Source organism: Haemaphysalis longicornis, unplaced genomic scaffold (genome assembly GCF_048455015.1).
Source record: "Haemaphysalis longicornis isolate Haplotype H1 unplaced genomic scaffold, Haemaphysalis longicornis Haplotype H1 scaffold_1, whole genome shotgun sequence".
Lineage (NCBI taxonomy): Eukaryota > Metazoa > Arthropoda > Arachnida > Ixodida > Ixodidae > Haemaphysalis > Haemaphysalis longicornis.
The window spans coordinates 207107376-207125909 of record NW_027526203.1 but is presented as its reverse complement, the minus strand read 5'-3'; the positions used below and the strand labels follow the sequence as shown (position 1 = coordinate 207125909).

The window sequence follows — 18534 nt, the reverse complement described above, 5'->3', positions numbered from 1 at the left end:
GGCCGCTAGACGGGCGTGAGTGGTCGCGTGACGCTTTCACGTGGCATTCAGCAAGAAGGCAGGGGGGTAAACCCGTATATGTGCTTGGTGAGTACACCATTTGTCTTCCCGTGTTTGCGTGGGCTCGTAGCTGAATCGGTAAGACAACGGGCTCTCGCTTTGTTAGTCTATTAGTTCCAGGTTCGATTTCCGGCGGTGCCAGTAAATTCTTTTATTTGTTCGCTGGAGTTTTCTGGTGACACCAACGGTCGCGAAAGAACCCTTGGGGGGTAGAGGTAGAAAGCTTTGCTTTAAAACAATTACTTCAATCACACATTACCTACTCTATTATCAACCAACCCTAAAAAATTTTGGCAGGTGGTTAATCCCAAGGATCGTAAAAGCAGCCGATATATTTAATGATCACTTCAGAAATGTCTTTACTCAAGAAGAGCCTATAAACGATTTCCCTGAGAATAATGATTTAAACATTATTTTACCATCAGATGATATTTTTATCACCGTACAAGGCGTGGTTAAGGCTATTGAGAGGCTCCCACTAAATTCTAGCCCAGGGCCTGATGGTATCAACACAAAATTGTTGAAAATGACTTCACAAATATCAGCACTTTTATTGTCATTAATATTTCAACAATCGTTAGACACGGGATGCATCCCTGATGAATGGAAGATCGCAAACGTAGTGCCTATATTTAAATCAGGTGAACTCTCAAACCCCAGTAATTATCGCCCAATTTCCTTAACGTCAGTATGCTGTAAATTATTAGAACACAATCTTCAGTCAAATAATGTCCCACATAAACATAAATAAGCTATTCTTCGAAAATCAACACGGATTTAGATATAAAAAGTCCTGTCAAACGCAGCTTTTCGAATTAGTATCTGACCTTCATTCTTCCATGCATGCCCTTCAATACACCGATGCCATTTTTATTGATTTTGCCAAAGCTTTTGACAGGGTCCCTCACAAACGGTTACTTTCGAAAATTCGCAAACTGCAGTTAAATGATCAAATTACGACATGGATTGAAAATTTCTTATCAAATCGGTACCAACGTGTCATAATAAATGAATTTAGCTCAAGCACCACGCGCGTCCTGTCTGGCGTACCGCAGGGATCTGTGCTTGGGCCTCTTCTTTTTTTAGTTTATATAAATGATATCGCGGCAAACATTGGCTCAACAATAAGACTCTTCGCAGACGATTGCGTCGTTTATCGGCAAATAATTTCTTATGACGATGTACATGCTTTGCAAGCCGACCTAATTAAGCTGACCGAGTGGTGCCATCGATGGCAGATGGAAATTAATGTAGAAAAAACAAAACATATTTCCTTTTCCACGCTCGTCAACACGCCCCGGAATTCTTATACGATTGACAACCTGCAGATCGAACAAGTTGACTGTTTTAAATATCTGGGCGTCTTTTTCACGTCTGACTTGGCTTGGGATACGCACGTAGAGTATATCACCAAAAAAGCCTTTAAAAAGTTAGGCCTTCTTAAACGCCGACTGTCACTCGCAAACGCTGAAACGAAAATGCATGCTTACACTTCCCTGATAAGGACATCTTTAGAATATGTATCAATCATATGGCATCCAAACAGCTCTACTTTGACCAAGCGCCTCGAATCAGTCCAGAATAAGGCTGCCAGGTTTATTTTATCTTCTTACTCATCATTCAACAGTGTTTCCCTTTTAAAACGCACACTCAATCTTTTAAACCTTGACACTAGACGCAAGTTTTTACGTTTGTCTTTTTTTCACTCTTTATATTTTGGTGATTCCTCATTCGCGGCTACGCACATTTTTCCTGCGCATCACATTTCCACGCGTGTTGATCACATTCACAAAGTTTCGCCCATCTTCGCAAGGACAGTAAAGTATCAAACTTCCCCGCTTTTGTTGTCAATCAAAGAATGGAATGCGTTGCCTGAATGTATTGTGGCAATAAGGGAACCTGCTTCATTTCAGAAAGCCCTTTTTGCCTATCTCGACTAAAAAACTGTGCATTTATTGTAAACGATTGTACAATGTTGAAAGGGACTTTTGAATATACGCGACTTTGACCCGATTTTTTAACCCGCCATGTTACCGTTCAAGTTCGCCCCGATGTTTTGTTTCCTGCGCATGCCTTTTCTCCCTTATATCTGTTTTCAATATTGATTGTGTCAATTCCTCCCCCCCCCTATGTAATGCCCCTCGGGGCCTTTAGGGTATGTAAATAAATAAATAAAAATCTGCCGCGATGCAAGCCTACGCTGACCGGTCGCCGCGGCGCGCGGTGCGCCGAGCGGCCCAGAGATGGCGATACCTGCGCGGAATCATCGAAACAGGCTACGCAGATGTCTCGGTCACCGATCGCTCAAACGGCAGTTATAGCTTAGTTCCTCATGCGAGAAAGGGGATGATAGTGTAGTGAAAAGTTGTGTTGCGGATTGTCATTCGCAGTTGCACAGATAGCGGCGATCAAATATCCGTCAGGATGCTAAGCCCAAAGTTCCCATCACCCGAGCCGACGCGAGCGACGCAAGCCGCCGTAGCCGATCGCGTGCGGCCGACGGGAAGCGATAGAAGCCGACACCGTTCCCTTTTCGGCACTCCGAGTTACAGCGGAACGCAGCACAAGTTGTGGGCATTGTTCCGCGCACAACGAGCACACACAAAAAATCAAACGATGTAAATACAACCACGACCCCTTCCCGCTTGTGCGGGAGCTGTGGGGAATGTCGTCTGCTGCCACTACCGGACTGCTTGGGGACTTGGCCGCTAGGGGATTGCGCATGCGCAGTGGGGTTGTGAAAGAGGCGAAGGGAATTCGGACCGAGAGCGATCTGCTCCGCCGTCGCAAAACGCCGAAAAGCGACGGCCGGCTCGTCGCTTTGCGACGTCGCTTTTCGTCGCGCGACAAGGCGCATCGCCAGTGGGAAAGTGAAGCTGAGAAAATCGCAGTTGAAGTTTTACTACAAGTGACAGATTTATCTATTGAGCATGGACGATGCTATATGTACTACGTAGTGGAGCCCCACCGGAAATTGCTATACGCACTACCCATATAGCGCCATCTATGAGGCTCTGTCAGAAACTCCCGAGCTTGCTTGGTGGCGGGCTGACGCGACCTTCGTACGAACGGCAAAGTACCTGCGTACCTGGTTTCGGCCACAGCAAAGTTTGCGCTGTAGTCATGGGCGTGAAATAGATTATGACTGCCCACAGGGCCGTTTAGTTTGAGCATTTATTCGAGGCAGGAACAGAAATTACGCGGGCATCCGGTGCATAACATACGGTGTTGATCAACATATCATATGTTGTGTCGGGCCGCCCGCGTCATTTTTTTATTTTACTTTTGAGTTTTGCGTAATCAAGTATGTATCTATAGTAGTTTCAAGCTGTCTATTCCTGGGTATCGCCAACTCTCTAAATAATATCCCACGGCCAGTGGCGTAGCCAGGGGGGGGGGGGGGGGGGGGCTGACCGGGCTTCAGCCCCCCCCCGAAATTTTTCCGGCCGGTGATCTGCTGGGTGCTATGCCCGGCAGATCACCTGGGAACAAAGGCGCATATCCTTCGAACTGACGTTGTTGCTTCGTACGTGCGAACATTAGGGGAATTCGCGTCTAAACGCATATCTGACGCATGGGCTTACAAATAACGAAGCACAGCAATCAAAATAATTGCGGAGAGGTGCAGCCACAGGCGACGGTCCCCTCGGGTCAGCTCAGCCCTACCAACGCTCAGCGCAAGGGACGCCAAAGCCACACGTTTTTTTTTTGTAAGGTGAATGTCTTGTACAGAAAACTGTGTGGTCGGGTCACAACATAAATGAAAACAAATAAATATACCCCAACCAAATACCTTTTCGAAGCTTCATAGGTTCCCTTTATCAGAACTGACTAAATTTGGCCATAAACGGCAGTTATATAGAAAATGCTCTTTTTAATTTTTTTCTCCCCATGGTGCATCGAAAGTCGGGCGTGGACTTGGAGGGGGCAGAACTAAGAGAAGTAATGACTCCGCCGGCACCAATATGACGTCCTGATGTCAAACAGCACAGCCCATTAGCATGCATTCTCCTCGAGCCATGGCACGTATACAAGCGAGTTGGGGAGAGCTGAATAGTAGTTCTCTTGAACTGGTATTCATCTCTCCCCGACTTGCTTGTATACTTGCCATGGCTCGAGGAGAATGCATGGAAATAATTTTTCTCGGTGTCAGTCACCTGCGCCCTTCCGAAGTATACGCAGTGGTCGTATGTTTCGCAGTGTTAAGCTAATGGGCTGCGCTGTTTGACATCAGGACGTCATTTTGGTGCCGGCGGAGTCATTCCGGGAAGTTTTGCGTTTCACCGCTGTAAATGTCATGGCACCGCCCAAAGGAATTTCGTAAATAGCACCTCGCGCTTTTTCTTTCGGCGGGCTATCGCAGTGTTGACACGGTTTTGTGGGCTACAAGAAGGCATTTCTTTCTGGGAATTCGGGATATCGTTTTGCTTGCCGCTTCGGCGTACACGTAAGGCAGACGCGGGGAGGTCATCGGGAGATGGGCTTGTCTGGGCGTCATTTTGCTTTTTCCCCGCTTGTAATATATTGTGCCCTTACTCAATACCACACCTCGGCGACGCTACGTGCCACCGGAAATGCCGTGAAGGGAAGCGGGAGGCTTCATCTCAGCGAAGAAGATTGGCGCGTCACGCTTTTGAGGGGGAAGCAGGGAGTTGTCTGGAGACTGGAGTCGGGGAATAGAGGGACGCCTGTCATTGATTGCTGAAGAGCGCCGTGACAAATTCTCCAAAGGGTCGAGGTAATGTTCCCCTGTCTATGCAGCCCTGCTTGCAGCACAGGCACCGGTAGACTTCTGCAATAAGTGGACAATTAGCTCTCCCAGGCGACAGAACAGCGATAGGTCAATGTATTCAGCAAATGGGTGCTTTAGCTGGAAGTGAGTCGAGCGCGGGTAAAATTCGCGGAGGTTTTGCGGATTAAGCACGCAATAAAAGATGCCCATGTTCCTTGTGTGTGTCACCCCTCTCTCCCCCGTTTCTTACGAACCGGCAAGGGTGCCGTGCCCGTGTTGGCTGTACCACGCGGTCCCCACATCCCCGTATGGCGGAACCCCTCCCGAGGATGGTTTTGCAGAAAGAGGCATTTTCACTCTTGTGATTGGGTAACTTTGTTTTGCTGCGTTTATCCCTGGCCTAAGAGCCTAGGGAACGGTGCTATAAAAAGGCAGTGCCGATGCTCGCCAGACGCAACAACAGCAATATGTCTAAAAAACAGAAACGCCTGTCCGAGTTTTGGGACAGCTCATCGTCAAAGCGTCAACGTACAAGCGAGGCCTCGACCTGTAAGTCAATTTCTTCAACTGATCTAACTTTACATTGTAATTGATGTCTTGCGGAGTTGCGGTGGCTGGCAATGTGCACAAATATTCTGAAATATATGCATGTTGACTTCATGATGTTTACGCGAGTTCATAGTAATTTTGAAGTGTCGTTGTTATCTAGTTAACGGGAGGATTTATTCTTGCAAATTGTGCCGGCAAGGGCTCCGCTTTATCAGATAACTACAGCCAAATCTCATTACTATATACGAACCCCACATTAACAAATTTCTCAAATTTTTGAATATTTTAAGAATACCCGCCAGACGGCTCATACTTTCAATGTAAAAATGTTTCAAAAATATGAATTTTATATAGCCTATATTTCAGTAAAATGCACGTCATTTATTTTCCTTAATATAATCGATAAACATCAGTATTACGAATTCGGCTCAAAGTAACAGCGTCGCCACTCCCGCGTGAAAGAGAATCCGCCGTTTCTCCGTGCCTTCCCTGAGTGCAGTAGCTATCACCACAATGTCCAGTGCCGCCAGCTAGCGCCGCGACAGAACTGTGGTTTAATGTGCAGTAGCCTAGCAGGCCTAGTCGCGTTTTCCTCTTTTCTCTCTTGTGTTGGGTGACGGTCGCCGGTCGGTCTTTCTTGACGCTAATCTCGTGTGCGGGCAGGTATTCCCTTGGAGTACCTGATTTTTCTGTGAAGTTAGTGTGTGATCTAAAGATTAATGCAACTATAGCGACGATGACGACGCGAAGGAAGGCGACAGTGGTTCACCCAACACAGGAAATAACATCGTGTCGAACATTGATGTCTTAGTGCACATGAGCAAATTCCGCACTTTCATTGCTCGGTGTAATGACGTACCCGATGAGGTATTGCTCAAGGTGGAATATGTAGAGGCAATCCTAATGGGTCGCGCGTGCTGCACGCGCGAGAAAATAACTGGTGTCTTCAAACGAATTAGCTTTGAAGTGACCCCAACATTTTAATTTGAGAGTTTGCTGTCTGCACACGCGTCTACTGCTCACGTATGTCGTTTTCATTCCTAGGTTTCTTTGATTGATCGATTGATTGTAGGTTTTAACGCACCGACGCAAGCAGGCGATGAGACGCACTGTAGTGGAGGGCTCCGGATTAATTTTGACCACCTGCGGATCTTTAACGTGCGCTGAAACCTCATACACACTGGCGTTTTTGCTTTTCGCCCGCATCTGAAAAGCGGATGCCGCCGCCGGGAATCGAACCCGCGACCCATTGAGCACTGGCTTATAATCGCCAGTTTTTCATTACAACGATATTTCGAAACAACGATTTCTGGTGGCCCAACGGGATTCGTTATATCGAGATCTGACTGTTTGCCGCATATCACCAATATTCACGTAGGTTTCTGTACTTCAAAAACTATAGGACTAGGGAAAGATGTTTGGTAACCCTAACTGCGCTTGATAACCAAAATAGATGAAATAGATATGCAGTCACCGTCACTATCACGATTACTGAATACTCCGCTTTTCCTGCTGCAAAATTATTGAAATAAACGCCCGTCATATAACGAATAGGTAACGTCCGGGGAAGAAACCACTAATACCGATTATGTGAATGCCTAAATGTTTAGTAGTTATGACATCTGAGACGGTTTTTAGGAATTTACCAGGACAGCGTTACTATCAGTACATGAAGAGTCGCAAAATTCGGAGCCCTTCCACTACTGTGAAAATGGAAGAGGAGCAAATTTGTATGGGTAACTGTTGAGTTATGTATGCTGACTTACTGTATTGATAGAATAACGACACATGCATGTTTAGTGCTGTTGTGAAGGCTTCCGGCGAAAGAGTATCGTTTTGCCAGTGCATGTCCTGCGTGACAAATGAATGTCGGCTAAAACGCGCCACAGACTACAGGCTCTCTCACTCTCGCCCTGATGCGAGAGTGCCTAATCTACAGCTGCATATAGTGTAATAGCCAAATGATTTCTCTGGTACATTGGTAATCCATAAGCTTCACAGCGCAAAAAGAGACCAGGGGCACATAAGAAGAGGAACTACAAACAAGGCACCCTCACGCTCATAGGTTACATTCAATAATTCACAAACAATAGCCAACGGGCGAAGTCTTTTGTAGGTATGTAACTTTCCCGCCATTAGCTGATTTCGCGTGTTTTAACTTAATCAGCCTAAAATCAACCTCCAGTTTGAACATCACTATCGTCGCCAACCTTACCCGTGCCACTGAAATTCGCTTCATGCTAGAATGCAGTAGTTTATAGCGTTTGAAAAGTGTGCAGCGCCTTCACAAATGTTTTCTTGGTTCCCAGTGGGGAATGAAACGCCGACTCTTTTCAAGCATCGACCCACGTCGGATACTCACGCTGGCTTTGCGCAGCATCCCAATGCCCCCCGTTTTCCGGTCAATCAAGGAGATGCCCAAGGTCAGTTTGATTTCCCGAATTACTGATTAAAACTGCAATGCTTTTCTGATCCCTGTACACAAGCTCAAACACTGTGAAGTGGTGCTTGATCGCTTAGCTTTACCACCTGCGCTGTGTACTCGGCTGAACCACTACAGCACACGCGTCTGCTAAGGAATACGTGCTTCTGTAATGTTTAGAATCAGAATAGTGAGACCCCATTATAGTCCCTTCATCAAATCTCACTACAAACTTCCAACGTGCCTAAAGCAGGAGCCCCGTCGAACGCCGCAGTATTCGCGTTATTATTTTGTGCTACATTTGTATTTGAATACTGCATACAATATTTAACTTTGGCATGACTTCCTATACCTTATGCAGGAACGCGACCAAGAATAGAAGGGGATGACCGCCCCGCGCAGGATGGTACACGCATTCATGTAGATCAGAGGCCTCCTCAAGGTAAGTTTTATTATTGGGCACCCAGCAATAGAAAGGTGTCAAGTTAATTAACTATTTCAGAAACCGAAGGGAGAATTGAGTACAGCAGGCTCGACATTGGGCTCTACCAAAGTGGCACCCAAATTGACGACGTCACAAGGCACCAGCTGCTCAAATCCCCATGGCGTCCTGGTAGAAACTACGATTTCAACAGCGTCTGCGACTCTAAACAAAAGCAGAAATTTCAACTGACGTGGCTTGAAAAGTACCCATGGCTGAGTTATTTCGCTGTGTGTGAGGGCGCGTTTTGCCGTGTTTGTGCAATCTTTTCTCACCCCGAAGTTGGAAAAGGGAAGCACGCGCCCGCTGGCGCGCTCGTGTCCAGACCTTGCACGGACTGGAAACATGCACTCGAAATATTCGATTCCCACCAGAAAACGGGGTACCATCGAGAAAGCCAATCGGCAGCTGACGACTTCATACAGCTCGATATCGCCAGGAAGTTTCAGGTCAAGGAAAACCGGAAGCGACTGGCACCTATCATCGACACAATAATCTTTTGTGGAAGGCAAGGCCTGTCTCTTCGTGGCCACAATGACAGCGGGCCACTAGATCTAAGCACTGTCCCATCAGAGAACGAGGGTAACTTTAGAGCCCTGCTGCGCATGCGGAGTAGTTGCGGCGACACCTGCCTTAAAGAACATATCGAGAGCTGCTCCGGCAATGCCTCCTACTTAAGCCCAGCAATTCAGAATGAGGTCGTTGGGATCTGCGGCACCCTCATCAGAGACAAAATCGTTTCAAAAATTAACAACGCTGGTTGCTTCTCCGTACTCGCAGATGAGACGACCGATGTTGCAGGGATTGAGCAACTTACAATATGTGCCCGCTACCTGGACAAACAAAGCAACCAGGTTGAGGAAGTATTTTTGGGCTTTGTTCCCATACATGACCAAAGCGGCCGGAACCTCGCAGAAGAAATTGTAAAATTTTTGGTGAGCATCGGTATTGACATGAACAACCTTCGCGGGCAGGGGTATGATGGCGCCAGTTCGATGGCCGGGAAAGCAAACGGGGTGCAGGCCGCCGTTCGCGAGAAGTATCCGACTGCGCTGTACACGCACTGTGCAAGCCACTGTTTAAACCTCGTGCTTTGCTCTGCTTGTTGTGTTGCAGATATTAGGAATTGCTTCGGTCGGGTAAGGAAACTGCGAAATTCTTTAGAAAGTCCCCAAGCCGAACAAGCGTGCTAAGCAAACAGATTGTTCAGATGCATTCTGGGTGTAGGCGAACGCGGCTTCTTGGCTTGTGTGAGACCCGTTGGGTAGAGAAACACGATGCACTTCTGTCTTTCGTTAGTCTGTTTGACTCGGTCGTTGCGGCGCTAGAAGAAATTAAGTCGACAGGAAGCCCTGAGAACGCAGCCCAGGCGAACAACCTCATGTGTGCACTGCTTTCGCCGTCATTCATTGTGAGCCTCCATGTCGCAGAGCAAGTGTTTGCAGTGACTCTGCCATTATCGAGGAAGCTCCAAGCAAAGAACGCGGACATGTGCATGGCGATTGAACACATAGATGTTGTGCAACGCACTATTGAGGGTTATCGAGTAAATGCCGAGGCTTGCTTTGGGGAGGTATTCGCCAAGGCTGGAGAATGTGGCGAACAACACAATGTGGAGATAGTAAAGCCAAGGCTTAGCAGCCACCAACGACATCGTGGAAATGCTCCCGCGGAAAGCGCAGAGGACTACTTTCGCAAGTCTCTCTACCTACCCTTCATTGATTTCATACTGTCTCAACTAAACCAGCGATTTGAGACGCACAGGCAGTTAATAGAGAGCTTTAGTGTGCTGATCCCCGCAGCAGTTCCTTCAGCGCTTGATGTCCGCCTCAAGCAAGCAAAGGAACTGATTCTTGCGTTCACCAAAGATGTAGATGAGAGGGCGTGTCTGGGTGAATTTAGGCTCTGGTGGACAAAGTGGGAGGCAACAGAGTCGAGCTTACGCCCAAGCGCTGCTCTTGGTGCTCTTCCTCTCTGCGACAGCACTTTTTACCCGAACATCCATAAGTTGCTGCAAATATTGGTAACGCTACCGCTAACAACTGCCACAGCAGAAAGGTCCTTCTCCAGTTTGAGAAGGCTCAAAACCTACCTGCGCTCGACAATGTCCGAGGACAGGCTGGTTGGCCTGGCTCTTCTCTAGTCTCACAGGGATGTAAACATCAGCCATTCTGATGTCATCGATCGCTTCGCGAGGGTTCCCCGCCGGTTAGGCTTTGTCCTCTAGCTTCCCGCTCTGTATATGCCACGATGGCTTTGTATATACCTGTATACTTTAAAACTGTATATACCTGTATATACTTTAAAACTAACTGTCGGAGTTCTTCCCATTCCCCAAAGCAGAAAATCATTTAGGCCTTGGGATCTATTTTATTTTCGATTGCGTGTTTTCGATGTTTGCTTCATTTGTTGTGTCTCATTTTACTTGTTTCTACTCCACCACTTGCACATTCTTTTCGGTACACATTTATTTCACTGTATTTATTCTTTATAGCACTGTATTTATTCTTTTATACATCTTTTAAAAACTGCATTATTTTTGCCGTTGCCCCACCACCTTCCCCTAGTGGCTTTTCCACAGATGCGGTGCCATGAATGTTTGAAAAATGCCGGGACAGCTGCGCTTAAATCCTGTACAAAATCTTCTAGCTGTCTTGCAACCTGGTGCTGGTAGTGGTGTTGTGCTGGTTCAGTGCTGCTATTTTGCCGTGTATCGGGATGAAATTTGTGTGAAATTATCGTTGGTAGGACAAACCTTCTTGTGGGTATTATTCTTAGTTCCCATATGTAGGGATGCACCTGCGCTCGATATCAATGCACAATATGCTGTATTAGCGTTGCAGTGGACGCTAATCTACGGACGTAACAGGAGTGTACGCACAAAATACTTGCTAATTTCCTTCGCTTGTTTCCACAAAAACAACGAAATAAAGATGTATGTTTAAAGCCTACGCAGATTCATTGTGGATGGCATTCTTTCCTCAAAGTACACACAGTAGACACAAAGTACACACGGACGAGGTTCCCGTGCGTGCATCGCGTCCAGTATCACCTGCGCGAGATTTGAACTTAAAATTTGAGCTTACAACTGCGCACCGGCAAAATAAAACCGCAATATTCAACGTCACTAGCATAAGAGACCTGAAACGCGCTTTATAAACCCCCGAGCGGGAATCGAACCCGCGTCCTCATGCTCAGCAGCAGAACGCCCAATGTTTAATTTAATTTGTTAGGTCGATTATTCCTTTGATTAGTTTGAGATAGAACTGGTATCGTTGTTATTGGGACAAGACAGTCATTTTAATGAACGACAGTCTTCCTAATGAACCCAACATGTATTTTATCTTCACAGCCTTTAAGGGCGCTTGAAAACTGCCGCACTTTTTTTTTTCTTTCGGTGGGGGGAGGGGGGGGGGGTGTCGAGAACAACCTTAGCCCCCCCCGAACAAAAATCCTGGCTACGCGCCTGCCCACGGCGGCTTTATTCGCCTTAATAAGATTCTGAGATCCCTGAGTGAGATGTCTAATACGCTTCCCCGTGCCTCTTAGCGCGATGTGGTTTCGGCAGCGCACAAAACACCAGTTTTAATTGACTACGCAGCAGTTAACTAAAGTATGTTCTACAGGAACTCTTGAGTACAAACGGGGGAACGCGCACCTGTGCTTTTAGCTCGTATGCGTTCGTACACCTTGCCTTGAGCTGTTAAAGTTGGCTTTTCCGCATGGCTGTTAAGCTGTGCAAGGAAGTCATCAGGGCTAAACGTGATGGTAAGAAACCCTTCTGATGTAAAGCAGCTAATCCATAGTGTTTACGAAACTCTTAAGACACATTCTTTTGCAGTGTGACCTTTAAACGTTTCACATCCCTCCTCCCACTCAGCCTTATTTTGGCAAATAAAGGCGCTTTCAACATGCAGACACAGGAAAAGGAAACCGGAAGATGCATGTATAGAACTTTTATCCTGCATTCTTTCACGTGCATGTCACATGCTAGCAGTGCCGTTTGTCCAACACGGTTTACGTTGTGCATTGAAGCAGTTTCTTACCAAGCTCCAAAGACTCCCCTAGGCAATTTCACATCACGAATGGTAAAAAAAAAATATGTAAATTATGTGGAAGCAATGCCCATCTCTTCATTATTGACATTTTCTAGTTTATCAGAGCTGCTGCAGCCAAGCATTATGTTATTTATAAAGTATAAAATACAGAAAGAGGCCATTTCTAAGCCGAAGGAAATATATATTGATTAGCATCTGCATTGTTTGAATTGTATGTTTTCCAATTGGCAGAGCAACTGCCATTATTTCTATGCCACATAAGATGCCCATGATTTTGCTCAAGTATGTGGACTCTTAGGTGGTTACATGCTGATAAAAGAATTCTGTGCTACCTTCATTCACACCCTGCAACTCGTCCGTGTCCATGGTGAGCATGCAGCTGGGTGCACGTGTGACGCTTCCCATGATAAACTTCAGGCGACGTCAGCTCAATTGTACTGAGAGTATGTCTACTCCAGAATGCTTAAATAACTGAATCAATTATGAAAAACAGTCAACTCAAAACAACCTGAAAGAAAAGAAGCGCCACCTACCCTAAAAGAAAAAGAAGACAAGAAGAAACGGGTTAACTATTTTACATTGTTTTCAAGTTATCCAAAAATAAGTCTGCATGCAAAAGGTCCAAGAAAGGCTGTTGTTTCTTACACTTTCAAGAAGACATCAACACTGCTATTGTTTTACAATATGAAGTAAATTTTTATTACACCACATCCTCAGCTTCAATTGAAGTTGTCCTTTCTGGGTGACCTGTAAAACCAAAGGTGCAATACAATTAGCAATACGGCTATGTTGCTTGTATAAAAGACAGAAAAAAAGCACAAAAATAAACATGGCAAAACCCAGGACCTTTATTATGTTTTTTCATTGTTATTTTTGTCTTACTGGCACAATTTGAATTCTTGAAACCAACTTTCGTGAAAAACCTATTCAGCACGATTTTCCATACCAACCATTACTACATTAAATGGCTGCACAATACTTTTTGCCTGAATGTAAATGCGGCTAAGAAATTTACTATTATTTTGAAGCAGCCAGTTTTTATGGCCAGTCACAGAAAATGGGACCAGATGCCGTTGGTGCAGGGCTGCATGTGACCACACCGTGGGAAGTGTTGTGCAATTTTTTTGCAAATCTGTTAGCCCGACAGGAACCACACCGCATGCAGAAGCTGTCGTAGTTTTTGTTATAAATTAACGTGAACCTTTTTCCTCCTCACTTAGAACTGATCTCCTTTTTTTTGCTGTTTGGTCCCGTTTACAGTAAGAACTACCTTTTTTTAGGAAAAAGGAACTGCCACCCAAATAAAACCAGTACTTCTGAGTCAAAAGAGCAATGCACAAGATTAGAATCATACTACACAATGAATGGGAACATATACATGTTGCCCCCCCTTACCCCCCCCCCCCCCCAGCACTTGCACCCTCCCCCATGCCCCCTCCCTATTCTTGCCCGAAACAATGGATTTGCCCTCTCAAGATAAAATTCTGCAGACGCCCATGCTAATACATACGGAACCAGTGAAGTGTGCAGCTGGTCGAATTTGTTCTCAATGCATAAATACAAGGCTGCTTCAAAGAGAAACAAGGCATTGGTGCCTTCCTGGTCTGTTCCACAACTTTCACTACAACCTGGAACGATGTTTTGGCCCTGAGAAAGATTCAGTACACTAATTATACGGCACTAGAAAGCGGATACAAGCATCATCACTGACTCTCCCCATCTCCTATTATTAGCTTCACACTTGTTGATTAAAAAAGTGCTTGTCCTTATGCGTTATCGCACTTGTAACAATGCATGAAACGACATTTAACAAAGTGAGGGGAAACGTGCTGAAGATATCCAATACGCGTTCGCACCGTTCAGTTGCTCCGGCCGGCTGAAGGAACCACGCGACATGCATGCATGCTCGCGCATCGGGTGGAAAGGCTGGTGACGGAAATATAAGCTCGGCGGTCGACGCGGGTGTCCAACTTCAACATCAGTAAAGCAAGCGTTACGGGACAAACCAACGAGGCCAGAAATACCTACCTTCAGACTGGGCAAGCCGTCTTTGAACCACTGCGGCGTGTTGACGGCGCGATCGGGAAGTTGCCACGCCAACTTGACGGCCCTGGCGCGAATCGTGTGCATCAGCCCGGCCCACGATTCAAGACTAACGCTTTATTACCGTGATTTGTCGCAGGGGGGGTCGATCCATCCATGGATCGTTCAAAAGCGACGACAAGCAGCCATGTCGACCGGCCGAACGCTTGAGACCACGTAAAAAAAATAAAAACATAAAAAAAGAGTGCTTCTGACAGCTTCCATAGATGGCGCTATATCGGTAGTGCGTATAGCGATTTCCGGTGAGACTTCACTACGTAGTACATATAGCATCGTCCATTGGGCATATGAAAAAAAGAAAGGTTCTAGAATGTAGCTCGCTTTTCGCTCAACACGAGCATACCAAGTTTGCTGAAATCAGTTGATGGGAAATTTATGAAATCCTCTGTCTACAGATCGCACTTGGCAGAAAAACTGAACAAAAGCAAAGCCATAACGTTGCTTCAATTTTTATGCTGTTGGCAGCGCGCCGTCACTCTTTGGCGACTAGGGCTGAGGTCCCGATCGTGCACCACAGTTGTAAACGTCTATTTTGTTACGTTACTGCTTCGTTTGTAGCAATCAAATCGGATTTGCATCGCGTGAAATGAGTTGCAGCGAAGGGGCTGGTAACGGAATGCCCGCCACTGTTCTGTGACGTGCATGCGCTTGGCTAGGTGGGATAACCAAGTTTTCGGTTTAATCTACTCATATATCACGTCACCAACGCACATTGTGCATTGTCCCTTTAAAGGGACACTGAAGTGATTTGTAAACATTGCGGGATTACCAGCGCAAATTGTAGTTCGGAGTCCGTAGGCATTGTTTCGACCACTCTGGCCGCGTTTACGCGAATTTATTTAGTAGAAAAATCAATTCGCAAATGCTGTCCTCCTCTCTTTACGCTCGCCCATTTTCTGTGGCGTTTCGTGTGACGTCAGCAGGAGATGAGCTGGAAAATGGCTGCTGCTGCACGGTTCGCCGACCAGCGGACCTACCGATCGAGTCAGTCGGCCCAGCGTTTCGTCCGCCGGCCGCCGACGGGTCATCGCTATTCGCTCGCTCAATTGAAACTAAGCCACAACACCTTTGTGAATGAAAGAATGTGCCTTTCCTTACTTTGTTAGTTTGTACACTGTGTCAAACTCAGAGTCCGGGTCGCTCCACATAAGCGCTGCGCAAGTGCACATGCGACGCTTCGCTGACTTTACGCTAGTAGGAAAATCTAAGGCCAATTGAAGGCGGGAGAAGAGTCAGCGAAGTCAATAAAGGTACTAAGAAAATAAAATCACCTGAAACTTTTACCGTACAGCGCAAAACTAGGGAGCAGGAAGCACTTTTTGCGTTGGGTAAACAAGCACAGCGGTCAGCAGCACGACCGCACATCTGCGAACGCTTTTCCGTCAAAGAAATGCAATTGCTAGACGTGAGATATTGTGGAAGTTTGGGGGACACGTACTGCAGGAGTGATATACAACAAATAGTCACTACTTAAAATGCTTAAAATAAATAAAAGTGTAAATGGTCATACATTATAAACCTTATATATCCACTCTGACCGGCGCCGGCTCGTGGCCTAGCGGTCTGAGGCGCTGGGATTTGTTTTGAAAGTCGCAAGTTCGAATCCCCGAGGGTACATGTATTTTTTATTGTAAGTTGATTTTTTCGTATGCGGCCGATGTTTTCTGAACTGAGTTCACCATTTTTGGGCCGTAACGTTCACTGCTCCGCGAGCGAGATCGCAGAGCGAGTTCTCGTTGGCGTGCTGTTGCCACAAGCACCGATTGCTTGCGGGCAGTGGGCCCAGGCCTGAATCAGCACACCCTTGGCCTGGTGCGAACTAGCTTTTTACGAACAGACATGAGTGAGGCAAGCTCCGAATATGCGGGAAAAGCGCATGGCATTTGAGAGTCTGCGGTGACGCGGAGGGCGTTCATCCACTGCGTAGGCCTCGTCTAGTGATTTCTACGATTCCAAGCCGCCCTGGGAGGTTTATCTTATGCATTTACAGCCGGCAACATGGCAGAAGCGCGGTACGATGATTACTGAGATATTGAGAATGCCCATCCAACAACGCCATCAGATGTCAAGCATGTTGTTTTACAGAACCAAAACCGAAACTTTTGATTGCTAACCTTGGGCATCGTCTAATCACGGTGCCCCCCCTCCTGACGTCACAGCCTTTAGTTGGTGCGGCCGCCGCAAACCGCGCATAGTAGTTTTTCTTCTTTCGCGCTTTGTAAAATAATTACCGATTTGTCAACCGAATAAACGATGAATAGTGTGTTAATTTGAGCCAGTCTACACAGTGCAAGCAAAAACGGGAGCTTGACAAATTCACTTCAGTGTCCCTTTAACCAACTTACAACGCCACTCCAGTAAATAATTAAACTTCAGTCTTGAGAAAAGGTCACTACTATTATTCACTCGCTCCAGTCAGTTAATCCCGAAGTCTTTATAAACACGTGCATGTATCATCTTTGCATCGAACAAAGGACGCTGCCATGTTTCTCATGTTGGTGTTTATAAAGTGAGTTATAAAAGTATTAAACAGCACTGCAGAGATTGAGGTGGTTTGATTCACCTGTGGAATTCTAGGGCAGCAATGTGCCTTCACATGCAGCTCAGTGGCCAATTGTGGCTCTATGACCGATTGCATGATTGCAGCTGGGTGACCGATGCACAGATGGGGCTCGTGAGCCATTTAGATGCATCCCAAAGTTTCGAGGGAGCGTACCATCTCTCCTCCGACTTTCCGTCGCGGACTGGGAAAAAGCCAACCCGTGTTGTATACAATTGAAGGGACATGTTCCCCTCACGCAATGACCGTGTGGGAAAGCTAGCGAAAGGGTGTCCATGGGAATGTCACAATCCCCGCTATCTCTATTTCACTGTTCAGTGGAAGTCCAGATCGTTAGCTAACATTTGAAGCCCTGAAGGAACAATGTGCTGTGTACCACTGGCATTTGATTGCCTCGGGTCAAAGATTACTAAATTATACTAGGCTATATAGTTACATTGTGGGAGAGAGGTGTTTTTTAACAGAAAAAAAAGCAGTTCAGTTTTCATGGGCAGAGCTACACCTGATGCACTTAACAAGGGTTCTTGATTGCGTGTTAAAACCCCCTTGTAGATGTTTCTGCGTTTTGCCCCCATCTGAAAGGCACTTCCTGAAGGCACCAACTGGACCCTTCTTTCTGAGCACAGCAGCTCAAGGGGTTGGCCACAGTAGCGGGTTACCCTTTGAAAAGTTTTCACAGAGGTGGAATTGATAGCAACTTTTTTCTTTCCTTTTTAATTGTTGATGTTATTTTTTAAATACGTCTTTCATTCTTAAAAACTGGTGCACAGGAAACAAAAATAAGAGGAAAGGTGGTAGGTTGTCTTTATTCTCGCCTGTTTCCTATGTGCCAATTTTCTTCAAAAATTAATACACACCTACTAGCCCAGCTCGGCACCGTACTGTGTTTGGAGGGGGTGAATACTGTTCCCAAACGTTAACCTTGGGTGGGCGATGTGTCCGTGGCAAGCACTGATTCTGTGCAGCACGGTACTTACAGCAAATAGCAAACGGCCACTTTTTAGTCTCTTTATTTTTTCAGATGCACAAAAATGAATCTTACACAACAGACGGGCCATGCAGACAAAATACAAGATTTAGTGTTTTATAGTGCCTTCAGTGCCTGCCCGGCAGGAAACGATGCTTTAATCAGAGAAATTAAACATTTTAAGCCAAAATTTCAATGCTCCCGCTAAATTGTGTGTTTTCGTGACATCGGCAATGACGTATCCAGATAAGGGCCTTAAAACTGAAGATAGCCTGCTGACCAGGGCTGCTACCATTTCACAGATGGCCGTTTGGTATCGCTCACTTTCATAGATGGCGCTGCAATACTGCTGAAGATGGCACTGCAATACTGCTGCAATACTGCTGAAGAGCAAGATAAAGTTTGAGGAGCGACTTCGTGACATGGAGGACGAAAAATGGGCTGTGAGGGTGTTTAAGTACCTGTATATGAGGAGCGTGGACACGCGGTGGAGATGGAGGACCAGACAGCTGACCAAGCGGTACGGAAAGTCGGTAGGGGAAAGCGGGGTTTACACAACAGTTAAAAAGCAGGTAAAGGCAGCAGAGACGACGAAGTGGGCA

At 46.2% G+C, this 18534-nt stretch overlaps 1 pseudogene; it reads right to left on the bottom strand.

The window, feature by feature from the left end:
* Positions 1-10414, bottom strand: part of LOC144156828 (uncharacterized) — a 38337-nt pseudogene extending 27923 nt beyond the window's left edge.
* Between the last annotated feature and the right edge of the window lie 8120 nt (positions 10415-18534).